Genomic DNA, 16,290 nt, shown 5'->3' with positions numbered 1-16,290 from the left:
TTCCTTTCCTTTCCTTTCCTTTCCTTTCCTTTCCTTTCCTTTCCTTTTTTTCTTTTTTTTCATGGAGCCTAAGGGGACTTTGTGGCAGCTAATCTAATTTATCATGCTATTAAGAAACAGTTAAACTTAGGTGCATGTTTAGACTTTGCCATGCTCAGGATGCCAGATCATGAGCACACCTTGTTTAGTTTTGTTTCACAGAACAGAGCCACTCCCATGTGGTTGCAGAAGGCCTTTTAATTCAATGTACCATCCCCTTTAAACTGAGATACCACCTCATATGTATGAGTGGATATGGAGAACACACACAAACAATATGAGACACACACACGTCAATAAATTTAGTTGACTCTACAAAAATTATATCTTTATTAAAGAGAGCAATGACTCGTGCACACGTCTCTGATGTTCAGCCCTCTGGAGAAAGCAATGCAGCTTATTCAATGTCCCCTTTCTTCTGTACAACCCAGGACTGCTTCCCTTTGTCTCCTCTCCACCGTGGCTGCCAAAGGTCAGCCAAAGGGGATGCTCAGAAGCCCAGGGAGAAGGGCCAGTGCAGGCTGGATTTGGTCACAGTCACTCCGTGGCCCAGAAAAGCTGCTCCGATTGCTAACGAGTGGAAGGTGGGGAGCAGGGAGCCTGTGAAACTCTTCAGCATGGAGTTTGTAACCAATTGAGCCCTGGTTTCTCAAATCTGATGGTAATGCTTTGAAAATGCACTTCAAACATATCATAGAAAATTTAAATATTTAAATATTCATTTATTCTAATTTTCCTTTTGATAGGTACCAACCACTAGGCATACATTTCAGCAACTATGAAGGTCTACAGCAAACTGTCTATCAACGTGGATTTTAGCACAATTCACTGTAAATTAGGGAATGATTTTCATCTTCTTACCAATGTTTCAGGAACTCCTTCAGTTCGATATTTAACAATTGGGGGCTGAGAAGGAACACTTCAAATAACGAATGAACAAGTTTTACCTCCTATTCCTATCTGTTCTAAAACTTTGTGGGCATGTAGAGTTCTTTCTCTAGAACAGATACTATTTTTACCAATGTGGATTTACACAGACAACAGGTACAAAAGTATGCTCATCACAAAATCTTAAAAATTCTTCAGGGATTTAACTTGAAAAAATAAAAGCCAACAGATATGACATTGAAATGATCTGCACATTTTATATGATGTGTAAGATACCAAAATGCAATATTTTGTTGTTGAGGTGCATCCCACACTATGTTGTCAAGACTTCAATGTAGTCATCTAATAATGAAAGTAATATTAGTATATTAAGTTTGGTGTGTCATAACTGCTAGAGAAACAAGTTTAGTGCAGGAGATGCCAGTGATAGTATAATAATGCTCTCTTTGATTACCAATAAATTGTTTCTTGGATTTTTGCTTTCAATTGCTTTTTCAACAATTGTCAACTCTTTTATATGCATTTTCAAACTTCGGTACAGCTTTTGGTTAATGATGTTGTTCTGCTGAGCGTTGAAAACATACTTCACTTTTGACTTAGTATGACAAGCTACAAACATATCTGCATATTTTAGTCGCAGAAATGTGGAAATATGTACGTATTCTTCTCCTTGATTAATTGTTTGGTGTTAGAGGAGTTCAAAAGCTCGTGTCAAAGGCACAGTGGTGCTATTGGTGTCACAGGTATGAGATTCACTCGAGCAGCATCCGTTTGGGGAACACACAGTACCCATCCCCACGGGTGATGCCAAATCCTTTCCATCATATCCCAGTGATAGCCATGCCAACGTGCTGCAAATTCCTAAATCCTCTCTGGCACAACAAAACTTTCTTAGATGTGTTGTTCAGTTTAGGCTCCCCATGAACGCAATATGTTTTGCATGAAGTTCAGTTCTATAATGGTTGGGAACTATTATCTTGTGCTGACCATTGTCTTTTATTTGTGTAACACAGATACAGTGCCAATTGCTGTATGTCTCATGTCTGTTGCATAAATCCACTTTCGTTTCTTACAATCGTTGCTTTCTAGGGTCCTTCACTGCTGAAAGGTGGCTTTTTGTGACTGCATCAGTGTGAGGTTCTTCAAGGAGTGCAAAAATACCTGAGCAGAGTAATGCAGACTGTGAAACATGAGTGCCTTCTAAAGGGGCTGGCACTGCAGTGAACCATCCATAATTGACATTTCAAATATATTTCTCTCCCCCCTATTTTGTTTCATAATCCAGAAGTTGTTGAGTGCGTGAAAAGTTTCTTTACTAAAACACTTTTCTCTCACAATAATCAGGTAACAAATTCTGTTACTGAAGTTACTATTATTTCTTGTTCTGAAATCTTGATAAAGGTGAAAGAAGGATGTTTAGATATTAGCTCTTGAGGGATATTTAGTAATCTCTATGTTTACTAGCAGATATTAGAATTACTGTTCCTTGCTCTCAGATTAAATTCATCCTGTTGGTCTCAGCTGCTCAGAAGTCCCTTTCAAAATATGTAGTTTTGGGAAAAAAAAAGGAGTCCAGTGGATAGTGAGGGGAAGTCAAGTTTATTTAGCCCACAGTTAAATGGAAAATTATTGGGGCTGTGACTGAACACGCAGATTTCACAATGTCCCAGAAGTTCACCTAAATTCAGATCAGTCCCCGGGCTTTTGTTTCTTCTTCAAGCTTGATCTAAAGAGCCTTAATCTCAGGAGTTTTCAAAGTAGAGCAGAAAAACCTTGCAAAACCAGGGTTCTTTTGCCAGACTACTTCTAGCTGCTTCTTCTGGGGTTAAAAGTTATGGAAATAATAAATTCACCTGGAAGCTTGGTTGGGAGCCGAGTAGAGCTGAATCCCGCTTCCCTTCAAAGAGATGGTGAGAGGATGTGTGGACAAGGAGGCTGATGACCAGGAAGGTGCAGCGCAGAACATAACAAATGCAGACATTGCAGCCTGTTTAGGTTCCTCACTGAGACTTTTGTGTTGAGATACCTCATGAGTGCTGTGTAGGTGCTCTGGCAGCCAGGGAGAGACGGAGAAGGTTGTATTTTCTTGCAGGCAGGTAGAGGTGAGGGTCTTTTGCAATCACACACTCAAAGGACAAAGAGAGATAAAAAGGAACAAAAAAAATTCACAACTTCTGCTGTCATTATGAAGCCTCTTACCATAGCCTCCTCCTTTACTTTTTCCTTTCTTTGTTTATTCTACTTCACCACGAAATTCGCTCATGTAACAATTTACATGAATTACCTTCTTGCCAGCATTAGGCTCTTGTGCCTTCCCAGAGCTAGAAACACATTTTAAAGGAGAGTTGTGTTCAGAATGTACTAAAAAGCCACAATTCGGGCTTGCTTCTAAACCAGCAAATTGCAGCTAAGATCTGCAGCAGAGCAGCACAATGCAGCCCCAGCCCTGCTTACCCTGCTCCATCTGCAGCTGCTGGCAAGTGAAACCAGAGGCCATTAAGAAAGCTAATGCTTAGCCATTTTTGTTGATGGATTCAGCACTAGAACAATATTTTGCAGGGAAGCTGGACAAAAATGCTGTTAGTTCTCATTAGAGATGGAAGAACTTTGTGAAGCTGGAGGTTTTTGCAAATCAATCATATTGCTTTTTAGGTACGCAAACTGAGTCTGACTTCACAAACCATTTTTTTTCCCTGTCATTGAATTCTCAGGGGGTTTCCCCCTCCCCACACCACTGATGATTAATAAAAAGGGAAAAAAATATCCAAATGTTTTTCTATCTCAGAGGAAACCTATTCCTTGTGCTAGCAATAGTAATGCCACCCTTTAAAAGACTAGACCTTGCAGAAAATAGGATAGGCTCTCTCACTGTTCTTTTTTAAGTTCTGTTTTTCTCAATTATGCTTTTAATTCTCTTTCTTTTCCTTTGTGATCACTCTCTGTTCCCAGTTGTATGCTAGTCCAGGTCCTCTCCTTTGCACCCATGCTTTCCTCACTCATAAATAAATTTCCCTTTGAGGTTTCCACTTGAGTCCAATTTTCAGTTCCATTTTTTCATACAAAATGAGTTTGTGTGTTTACTAAATCTTATGGATCGTTAAGTGCCACTGTAATAAAGCTTCTGTGGAAAACGTTTGTATTTTCTAGGAGCCCATCATGCTGTTATTGTAGCTGAGAACCCAAGCCTCCAGCAAGAGGAAACTCAAGATGCAGAAGGAAGGGGTAAATGCCAGACAGATTTACTGGGGGCTAACGGGCCTTTGGAGCCCATAACATTCTTCATCTTTGCAGTGCTGGCAGCCCCACTCTCCCAGCAGCTCCTCTCTGGCTGCTCGGCCCCATCAGCTCAGTGCAGCTGACTGGCCCATGACCAATACATCTGGCACAGGAGTTGCTGGAGCAGAGAAAGTGCAGCAAATGCCTCTTTTTCTCCTCTCACCGAATCTTCCCCTCCAGCTTGGCTGAGCATTTCTCCCCAGAGGGAAACATGCCTGCCCCTGGCACACCACAGCCTGGCTTCATGCCACGCTCTCGGCATGAGCTTTGCATACCTGACCCGAAAGGTGAGCGTGTGGGCAGGCTGGAGGCGTGGAGAGAGGAGGACGTGTCCTTTCAGGAAGTGGTGGGATTGTGGCAATACAGAACAGCCTCTTGTCTGCTTCAAGCAGGGAATAATTCTCCCCATCTTATTGCATAAATCTCTTGTACTCTGCAAAAACCCTTCTGCATGGCTGCTCCTGGCATACTGATGCAATACACACCCTGTGCTGTGATGGCACTGAGTCCTTAGATGGGGGGGTTAGAACATGCTCCAGCTTTGTAAAACATGCCTTTAAATATTTATTCTAAGTGTATCTGTACCATTGTGTGACTAACCCTTCTCCATTATTCACAGCAATAGAGCCGCTTATCATAATGACGTGCTGTCTTTTGAGCACTAAATACAACCCTCAAGTTGCTGTTTGAGGTTTTTTCCCCTCATTCTTTTAAAAAATACTGAGCTATAACAGTCTGTTTTTTACTGAATGAGCTGCTGCTCATAAGTGAGCAATCAGCATTATCTAAATAAATGAAATATTCTTTGGGGCTCAACAAAACACTTGTTAGGTTGAAACTAATCTGTAAGAAATGAATGGTGTTTGCTGGTCTTTGAGAACACAGAAGAGATTCAAGCTCGCGTTAGTATTTCCAATAGTGCCAACATAAATGTGCAAGTGTCTAAGATACAGAGCTTGTTATTGTTATCAGATGAGGGCTGGAGAGAAATGTGGCATTATGTAGTTCAGAATTACTACTTAACACAGAAATAGGCTGCAGAACGCACTCAGAGTCTGGTTTAAATGTACAGTGGGTGCTCTTTAGTGGCAGAAGGAACAGCCCTGAAAGGCAGGGGATCCCAGGATGCCATCAACTCAAATTGCCACCAAAGTTCGTGGAAACCACCTGGACTCAGCACATTGAAAAATGAGTCCAGAATGGGATTTTCTGAGTGGCTGTTGTGTTTCATGTTCTGTGTTTTACACTCTTGTGGGCAGGAGCCTCTCTCTGGAGGACCATGAAAACAGAGTGTTCTTTGATAGCTCACCTGACTGGAACTGCCACGGCCCCAAAAATCTGGAGAAAGCTCCATCACTTTCAAACCTCTTAATTTTCCAGAGACCACCATGTAGCTTTATCATAAAACTTTTGATTGAAAACTCGCAACATCTTTCACACTGCTCCACAGCCCATCTTTGGCTCTTCAAACGTATCTTGGGTCACCACTCACCCACAAAATGCAATGAACCTGCTGGCTTCACTCACCTCCCTTCCACCAGCCTGGTGGTTCCTACGTTGCTTCAAAATTTTATGTTCTATATTTCTTTTTATGTCCAAAATACCTTCTTCGGAATAACAGGCAATTTTGTGGTTTTGGGCATTCAGAGACCAGATTCTTCTTCAAGTAGTAGTGAGAGGAGACATGGTCCAGTACTATGAGTCAGCGGTTATTCTTGTGTGACAAGATCCTCCTGGGGGATCTTGGCAACTCATCTAGGCTGAAATAAAAGTGTTGGGGAACACTTGCCAGGTGAGGTGCCCATTGGAACTGCTCTTGCAAAGAAGAAGGGAGCTGTTTAAATCAGATATTTAAAGTTAGACTCCTGGAGATTAATCCCATCTTCAGTAACCAAGAGATGGAAGTTGGAGACCTAGACTGGTTTCTGACTATCAGCTGGGGTGAAAGGATCCATTTTCCCTCATGTGGCTCTGAGCTAAGATCTTTTCCATAACAAACTTTTAGGTACAAAAGCAATTTGCAACTTAGAGGGGAAAAGACCTGACATTTTAAAGGCAAACTATCAACTAAAATAAAGTGAAAGGATTATTATGTGCATAAGAAGGATGGGGAATAAATGAGATATTTGTGACATACACAGATCGTTCATGGAAAAATGATTGCTATGAGTAACATGAAAATTAGCGTCGTACTGCACTTTGGCAAGTTCATGCCTCTGCTTCTATCTTTAGAGCTTGCTTTTATAGTATGGCCATCTCAGTAGTGCCTGAGGTTTCTCTTACTCTCTCTTTTTGAGGATACTTCTTTTGGACTTGTGAAGTGGCACAATTCCTGACTCTGGTGTCTCAGAACTGCCCTGAAACCTTACAAACGTTTCTGCCATTGTGAAAAGCCTGAAAATCCAGTTGGCAGAATTTCCTGAAGACCAAACTGAACAATGATGTCCTTCAGATGTGCCCTCAAATGAAGGCACCAATGGGCCTTCAAATCTCTGCAGACTGTACTCAACATTTAGCAAGGTCTTGTCTACCATCAAAGCCAAAGTGAAGCACGCCCCTGCACACTTTGTTGGGCCTTCAGAGGTGTCATTATAGCCCCAGACCAACAGCTCTGCCTTTCCCAGATGTGCTAATTTCCACCATCAGTCTGTCCCTCAAAATAAACAGAGTGTGTTTCTTAAACTGGAAAACCATACTGGAAAGAGGATGTAAAACCTCAGAGGAGAGAAGTGTGAAAAACTATGATTATTAGGAGGTTCATGCCAAAAAAAGAAGAGCTGCATTGTCTCTGAACAGCATGTTTGTGCTAAGAACTTGTAGCACTGTTTAGTTTTGTTTTGCTATCTGCCATTGACTGTCACATTTCACAACTTAAGAAACATGTTATTTCTTTGTTTATTTTGTCAGTCTTAGTCTCTGGAGGGAAATTATATCACTGTTTCAGTGGAATAGATTTAATTTGTTTGTGTCTTGTTGTCTATAGCATCTATCTAACTACTTATCTCTGAAGTTGCCTCTCAGTCAAAGGTTTTCTGTTTCGTTCACATTTTAACAGGAGAGAATTTGCACTTGATTGCTTTGAACACTTCCTAAGTTTGGTCAGCTATCTATGTATTTATTTTTCTGTTCTAGTGAGAGAAAATAGGAATTTAAAATGTATGGAGCCAGCAGAGGTTTAGCTGTGATTTGTTTCTAATGTAGAGGAAAATTGCCCAAGTAATCTTATCCCATTCATACAACTAATATGGCCATGAGGCTCTGATGTGTTGAACAGTAAACACCACACAACATACCCATAAGAACTGTGGCTTAAAAAATTTCTTATTTTCCATCACACAGTTCCAGCTTTCGATGAATAAATATCAGGTCCTGCTTGCACTATCGTCCGTGGGAGTTTTCATAGGTTTAAATGAGAGTAATAGAAGTTCCTGGTTTATAAGCATATTTTATAAAAATGATAGTTATCATGCATTATGGAGTTAAATGGTAACACTGGCTAGCTATGTGAGGGGAAAAAAATTCTGATACAAGCCAGCTACAACAGCCAATTCAGATTGAGAATATATAAACCAACTATCAACATTTGGGCAAGGGAGACCATGCATTCTCCAACAAATGAGGGCTTGAAATATGGAATAAATTCTTACTATATTCTCTAAAAACCAAAAACTGAGGTACCCGTGAAGGGAAATGCTCTGACCTGTGTGATCCAGGAGACATTTTAGATGAATATGGCAACTTGTTTGGGTTTAATATCTATCAACTGGGTCAGCTCGCTCACACCTCCACCAACATGATCTTTGAGCAAATTTATATATACATGCATATAGAGAGAGATGCACACATCAAAACCCCAGGACTAAGCATTGAGAAGATGCAGGAAATTAGGAGGGTTTGAGTAGATGAGGAAGAAGAAGCATTACATGTATCACCTTCCACACAAGACCACAAGAAGTCAAATCTTGTTCCATTATCATCATTGGTGCAGTTTTCATCTGCCACACACTTAAATATTTCAATCTCTTTAATCAAAGTCAGTGTGAAGCACATAGGTTAGGATTGAATCCAGTCTATCACAGAATTTTAGTGACTCCTAATCTCTTTTAATCAAAATATCTTGTGACATTTGGCTACATATTTCACACCTGACACCAAGCAAATTATTAAGTGGTAATTTAACACACGGTCTTGCAGGTCTTTTAATGGATCAGAACTCATACCTTGCCTCATCCTTTGGTGTGAGAAATAAGCAGTTGGTTAACCTGGGATCCTTGAGAAGGGATGGGTTTAGGCACTATTCCCACCATATTTTATAGTGATATTCTGTAAAATTCTTCCCTGAATGAACAAATATGAAAGGTTGCTCCTTCATCTGAAGAAATCTACACATCATTTGACTACAGTCCTATTTCTTATGTGCCATCTACCTCCTTTGCCACATCCCCACCATTCCTTTGAATCTTCTCCAGGTTCAGTGGCTGTTGAATTTACATTCTTCTCTGGGCTGTTAATGAGTATATTGATTAATACTGGCTCTGGTATCAATCCCTGTGGGAGACCAATTGATACTTCTCTCTCTTTTGACATAAAGCCATTGATGATAAGTCATTGGCTCCTAGCTGTTGGATAGATTTTTGTCTACCTTATTGTGTTATTATGCAGGCTATGCAACTCCAGCTTTCCTATTGAGTTTGTGGGTAGAAAAAACCTAACAATTTACTAAAAATCCAACTATGTTATGTCTGCCTTAATTAATTAATTTCTCAGTATAATTGGGCCTGAGTTTCCTTTCACAAAGCTGTGCCAGCTGCTACGTGGTTCAACATAATCTTGGCCATTTCTGTCAGGTTTTGTTTCTATAGAATCATGAGATAATTTAGGATGGAAGGTCATCTGGTCCAAGCCCTGGCTCAAAACAAGTTCTGTTAGATCAGATTGTTCAGGGCTGTGTCCAGTGAAGTCTTGAGCACCTCCAGTGGTGTGGGTACAGAAGCTCTTTGGGCCGCCTGCCCATTTTCATGGTAAAACCCCCCAGCCTTACTTGTATTTGATATTCATTCCATTGTTCCAATTTGTGTCCATTGCCCCCTGTCTTATTGCCTCCAAGAAGCATTTTATGGCACTACCACATACCAGTCCCAGCTCCCAAACTGGTGGACTACAGACACATCAGTGCCTGTTTCCCTTTGTCAAAGGCAGTGAGATACACCAGGTTTGTCAGTGCTAGGGACAAAGTTCCTATTTCAAGTTTTTGTGGACCCACACACATTGGGACAGTGGAATGGACCCACCAGATCAAAGGAGTACCCAGAACATCCCTGCTGTGCACTGCGAGTGCCAGCTTCCTCCTGGACCTGTCACCTTATCAAGCGCACTCAGCACAGCTTACGTAAATATTTGCTCACTTTGGAGCAAATACTCCTTATCCAACTATCTTCCTAAGCGATGAGGATGTGGGAAAAGAGCCCCTTCTTAATGCCTCTGACATGATAAACATTCAGCTCCAGTAACTGAGGCCTGGTTCAGTCAGAGCCCTTACAGGGGAGGAGTGCTTAAGCAAATTATATCTCAATGGAATCAATAGGACTTTGGCACTTGCTGAATGTTTAAGCACGTGCTGAAGTGTTTACTATTCAGCCCCTCATTTAGCTCCCATTTAATTAAACAGAATCAGATTCTCACAGAAGTAAATCACTGGAGTTTCTCCCAAAGGAGTTTTTCCAGTTTGCAATAATTGAACAGTTGATGCAATGTCCCAACTCTACATCTTCTTTTTTAAACATTCAGGTATCTGTCTGTCTGTCTATCTACCTAACCTGTGTTATTTTACCTCCTAAATGATAAACTATTCAAAGGAGAGATGCTGTCAGAAGCAGCCAAGAGGGACACAGGTTTCATCAGCTACAAACGAAGTTCTGAGCCTTTGGTAAATGAAATGGAACTTTTCTGATATTATTGTTGTTCAAGTCTAAGCTGATATAAGCATCTCTGCTTCTCCTAATACAGGCAAGGATTTCTTTGGAAGTTTAGTGCTTCCACTCCAGATAAAAGCAAGTCATTTGCTGCTTTCATCATGTCACTACTAATTTCCAAACAGTCAAACCTGCTGCTAATTTATTTACTGAACACTGAAGCCCTGTTAGCAGGGGCTGCTACTGAAACTGCTTTCTGGCCTTTGGCTTTTGTTTGTTGACAGCCTGATTTCCCAGTAGGCCATTTCCACCTGTGTTTCTGTTGTTTTTAGTGCATGTCTTTCTTTCTTCTTCCCAGTGAGTGTCTCCCAAATGGCTCCTGAAGGCTTTTCTCATCTTGCCTCGCTCTCTCATCCCCTTCTCCCTCCCAGCTGCAAGGACTCTCAGCTCTGCTTTCAGTCATTCTGCAGTTAGTGGTTGTCTACACTGCTGAGCTCCCATGGGGCACTAATTTTTGTTTCAAGGACAAGATTCAAAAGAGTTTGCTACACACAGGTTTCAGGGTGCACCTTCAGATGTGCCTTCAAATAGACTTTGGAGATTTGAATATATGAGCTTCTGAAAATCAGTTTTTAAATTGCAAGGGAGGCCTATTAAGTGCTGTAAAAAAATTTTTTTTGCTTTTCTATTTTAAAAGCTGCATTAAAAAAAGTGACTTTTTTTCCCTTCCTTTCTCCCATGACATTGGGTGGAAATAGAAATTAGGAGACTGCCATTTCCCTTTAACTTCATGCATATCAAAGGCAGAGAGATGACAGAATAAAATGATTCAGAGAGTGGCCGGCATACTGGGTGTCTGGAGGAGCCAGTGAAGAAAGATATTGAGATGTTTCTGTGGTTTCTTTGCAACAAGTCAGTGTGCCAGGAGCTTTAAGGGTGCAAGAAAGGTTCTAAGATGATTTCCATGAATAGAAAAATTCAGAGGCCGCACAGCTTTAAGGAGTTATATTTTAAGATATTATTTTAATTTTGCATTTCTTGATACTCCCTTCATAGCTTCTGGTTTACACTTACTTTATCTTAACCCCAGTAACATGTAAATCTTGTCGAGGTCCATTTTGAGAGGACTTAAAACTACTGGTACACTGGGCTTCAAAAATTCTCCTTTGCTTGCATGTTAAATTCAAGTGGGATTTTGTGCCTCAGTTTTGAAGACTTTGTTTCTAATAAAGTTCATAAAACTCAATACAACTGCTTATCTTTTGGCTCAAGCTTGGAACTGCAGGTTGGGGGAGTCTTCTGGTTAAAACTGCTGGGCTCTTGATTTCTCAAACTGGATGTTCATGTCTAGTAAGTGCTTCAGATTTTTTTTTTCCTACTTTGCCTCAGTTTCTCCTTGGTAAAACAGAGACGGTAAGAATGTCCTGCCCCAAACAGGCACCGTGAAATGGTTCAGAAACAAATATTGATGGGAGAACTTTCAAAACAGCACTGGAGCAAAGTTCAGGGAGTGCAGCTTTGACACCCAGTGCTGTGCCTGGAGGCCATCCCTGCACACACACCCAGAGGCTCAGCACTGGAGCTATAATCTACTAACCTTGAGTGAGTCTCTTAGCTGCTGTGTCTCTCCATTTCCCAATAATATCACAATAAGACTAATATTTACTTTCTTCACAGTCACATAGTAGTCAGAATGAATTAATGTTTATAAAGGACTTGGGAGTCCTTGGATGAATGGTCTCATAGAAGTGCTAAGCAGAGCATGCATTGTCATTTCCTTGTAGATAAATACATATCATTTACATGGCTGGACAGAGCTGCTCACACAAGCATATGCAACGTCTCAGTGCACTCAGGGTAGCACAGGATATAAGAACAAACCCAACAGTCCTTGACAATTCACGTCATTTTGCTTTGAAACGAGTATATTTTCTGTGAGAACAGAGCTTATCATGTAATCTCCAATGAAAGTTATGTTCTGCCTTTTTACAGTTGCCATGATGCAAATGTCATTTGTACTCTCCTTCTTTATGAAAGTTAACAGTTATTTAAGAGATCAAAGTTAATTATCACTAAGGAGATCATTTTTACCTATCAACCCACTTTTGTAACCCCACTATCACAAGTAGAAGCTTTATGCTAATCAGTTTTCTAATTTCCATAAATTACTGATAGAATTACTTTTTTTTCAGCATGAAAGTAGATCTGTTGGTGAAAGCTCTTGAGAGGTAAAGAGACAGAGAGAAAATGAGGTAAGGCGCATTTTCAAGAGTTTACCAGCTGACTGTGGTACCAAGAAAATAAAATTCAAATCATTAGTTTCATCATACCACAAAACTTGTAGATACTGCAGCTTCCCTGCACTGCAGAAATCTGATGCACACACATTGTTTCAATTTAACATGGTGATAGAATGGAATTGAACGTGAGGATCACCATGTGACCCTATTACATGTGAAGTGTCTCTATTAGAGCTGCAGAGACAGCATGCCAGAGGAGCTGAAATGTGTTGATAGAAACAAACAGATATACCTTTTTAAAAGCAGCAGTCAGAAGCTCTGCAGTGTGATCCAAGCGTGTTCTGCTGGAGAGGGCAAAATAGTCTATCCTAGGGGAAGATGATATTAAGAAAGAAACCCTTTCCACTCCATCACAGCACTTTCTGCGCAGTGAGCTTGCCAAATGGAAGCTGCTGCTGCTGCTGTGGAAGTTGTTACTGCTATGACTGACAGCTGCTGCAAAATAACCTCAGCTACAGCATAGAAGGAACAATAAGAACTCAAAATGAAGCAGGTGTGGATATTTTGGGTATCCCCTTGGTCTAAAAGTTGAGTAAAATAATTGCTTAGTAATTAACAAGCTTGTTGCTGTGCTGCTGCAGCCTTTTAGACTGATGCTGATGAGTTCCAACATAAATTAATTTGTCTCCAAGGCAGAGTCTACAACCTAGAGCTAAAGTTGTATCCATACCTCACCTGAACCTCTCCATATTTGTGGAGCTTCATTTGGAGCTGGTAACAGAGCAGTTCACCTTCCAGTGGGCATCAGCAGATTTCTGCTTGACCACTACTCCCTAGAACAGGGAGGGACCTGCGTTGTCATTTTGATCACGTTGAAGTCCCAGTGTCTCCTGTCTTTGCCTCTGTACCAGTGGCAGTTTCTGCAGCAGTGTTTTTAACCCAGATGAAGAGTCCAGCTGCTGGTCTGCCAGGTGCCTGAAGCACTTTCCTTGTCCAGGAAGGAACTGGCAACAAGGCAAAGCCCAGAGAGACCAGTGCACAACCAGTGCCACATCCCCTCTGTCTGCCACAGGCACCCCACATCCCCCAGGACACCGTCTGGGCAGCCCCACAGCCCCAACAAGCTCCAAAGCTAAATGCAAGGGACACCTGAAAGCACCCCAGGAACAGGCAGCCACAAAGGAGTGTGAAAGGACCTTAGCTTCCCCCTGGCTGTGAGGTTTTGTGTCACTGCTTAGAGAAAAGCGACACAAAACTCTATTCTCTCTTGGTTTTTCATTCCTCGACCTTCACCTCTCCGTCACATATGCACCTATTTCTCTTCAAACGCAGGAGCCACCCCATTGAAGTCAGCAGGACTCTTCTGGTGCTTCAAGCCAAGCATGCATATGCCTGGATCCAGTTGATATTTACAGAAGGCTCCTTTTAAATTGGCTTTTGATTATACCACCTGTGTCAGAGGGTTGTTCCTTATTGCATTTGTGGACAGCAGGATCAGCGTGACTTGTTTCCATGTGAGAAAGATGGCAAAAGATTGCAAATATAACCTTTAACATTACAGACCTTTTTTAACTGTCATATACTGCACTGAACGGTGTATTTGTGGTTGAAAGGGAACATAAACTATGATGCAGAACACTGAGGGATTGAGAAAATGTAACCTTTGAGCGGATGGTTTGGGGTTTATTATCCCATTTATTTATTCTGCTGGATATCTGTAGGATAATATGATCAATGAGTTGGAATCCTTCTTGTTTCTACCAACAACAAATCAAACCATTAATAGGCCAATAAAACCCCAGGATTTGGAGAGACGGGAGGAGGGGAAGTAATTGCATTGTTCTGATGCTAACGAGGCACATCTATCTTGAAATAACTGATTAAAGCTGGTGTTGACACAAGGCCGTTGCACAAAAAAAAAGGGCAGAACAAGGTGTGTAGTGCTGGGTGGTGCTGGGGTCCCAGTGGCAGCTCTGTGTTTTCTGCACGTGCTGTGCAAGTGGGATGTGGGAAGCACCTGTCTGGGGAGAATTCATCCTGCTTAAGCCTCCCTGTGCAGCACAGGGACAGGCTGGCAGTGCAGTGGGACAGGAGCACACAGGGTTCACGGGGCACGTTGTGTGGCTGATAAATAGTTCCACAGCTGTGTGATTGCATAATGATAGCCACATTCATTCACCTGCCTATCAAAAGCGATGCATTAAAGTTTGAGCTCTCTTCCCCTGGGTCCACAAAGAGACATTTGAGTGTTAGCTTATAGTCTTTAACATTCCTCCTAGCAGTGGGCTAAGTGCAGTGGGGTTAAACACAGTCCCTTTTGCTTAGTAATCCATTAGCTAATGGGTGTGTAAGCCCATCAATTGGCTGTTTATTCCCTAACCCCATTAGGGTACACCTGCTGTGCATAAAAAATACACCTGACAAATCAGAGTGATAGTTGAAATAAAATAAATATCAAGTGTTGTTATAGCTGATCCATAGTGTTTAAGGCAGAAAGGGCATAACAGTGATTTGTGATGGCAGAACAAAATAGCTCGTGCTGGCTCATGGTAGCTCGAGCAGGTTGATATAAATCCCCCTGCGATCACCTGTAGGCTCCAGCACTTGGCTGTCTCTTTCCCCAGCCCCACGGGCCCCTCCAGAGGGCTGGAGTTCACCTTCAAATGCCATCTCCAAGCGCCTTCTGCAGAGCCACAGTGCTGCTAAGTGATAAATTAATTATTTGGGGGAGGGGGGGATGGTGAGAGCTCACAGGCTGCTCTCCTGTGAAGGCAGCCAGAAGCTTCAAATCTGTCTCCGATACCAGGCCATTTGTTTTGTCACTTCATAGGCTTTATTTATTTATTTATCTTGCAGCTCGCCCTGTGATTAAAACTGTTGAAACAGCTGTGAGCTGGTAGCAACTTTCCTGGTGCCGTGTACTGACGTCAGTCAGGGGCTGTGGCAGTGATGGGAGCTGCCCTGGGCTGCTCGTCTGGGTGAGGGGCAGGAGCATTCCCACCCATCCCTGTCCCCATCCCCTCAGCTCTGCAGCAGCCCCACTGCACAATGAGAAGCTACAGCAATGAACCTGTGGAACTCGGTGCCAAAAAGTGTTACTGAAATGAAGATATTATCAGAAAATGGATTAAAACAGGGCTTTTATTTAAAAAGAAAAGAAAAGAAAAAAAGAGCACCATCACCACTGACTGGGGAGGTTGATGACAGTGAGATGAGCAAGGTGGTTCAAGGTGGTCGGTCCAGTGTGGAAAATGCCCTGGGATGAATGAATAGGCTTTGAATGAGCCAGGATTGAGCTTTATGGGGAGGAGCTGGATGCCCTCTGCCATCAGGGTGCTGAGCAGCCAGGCCAGGGAGGGCAGGTGGAGGGCACACAGGTAGAAGATGGAGAAGCCTTGCAATCTCTGTGGTGGGGGAAATATGCATGGAAAGCCTCTCAGGCTGAGGAGAGCTGAGGACCAGGTCTCTCATGTCAGGGCACACGGTGTAACCTCAGGTGTGCAGGAGGCCGTGACCACAAACACTTCTGCTGTCGAAGGAAACAAATGTACAAGCTTCCTGCAATCCCTCAGGCACCTCAGGCTGGCATGAGTGCTGGCTGAGACAGGTCCAGATGTGGCTGCTAAACCCACAGCTGAGCAAGCTGTAAAGCTCAACTTATAGTTAAAAACAAAAAGAGGGTGAGTGAGAAAGAGAGACCAGGTCAACCCAGAGCTGCGGTGGAGCCAGTGAATTGCCAAAACACTCAGACTGTGTTAAGGTGATGGAGAGAGAGTTTGGGAATCTGTCTTGGGTTGCCTGAACCAGCACTTAGTGCTGCTGATGCACTAAGGAGCAGTGATAAAATGAACAAAGCAAGTCATCGCTCCTGGCTTGCATTATCCACAAGCTCTGGCATTTTCCAGCCGAGTGCCTGCCTCTGCCTTCCTGGCCCA

This window comes from Corvus kubaryi, unplaced genomic scaffold (assembly GCF_017639235.1).
Source record: "Corvus kubaryi isolate FWS band 111438036 unplaced genomic scaffold, C.kubaryi_AGA036_p1.0 split2-37374, whole genome shotgun sequence".
NCBI lineage: Eukaryota > Metazoa > Chordata > Aves > Passeriformes > Corvidae > Corvus > Corvus kubaryi.
This window is presented reverse-complemented; position numbering follows the sequence as displayed.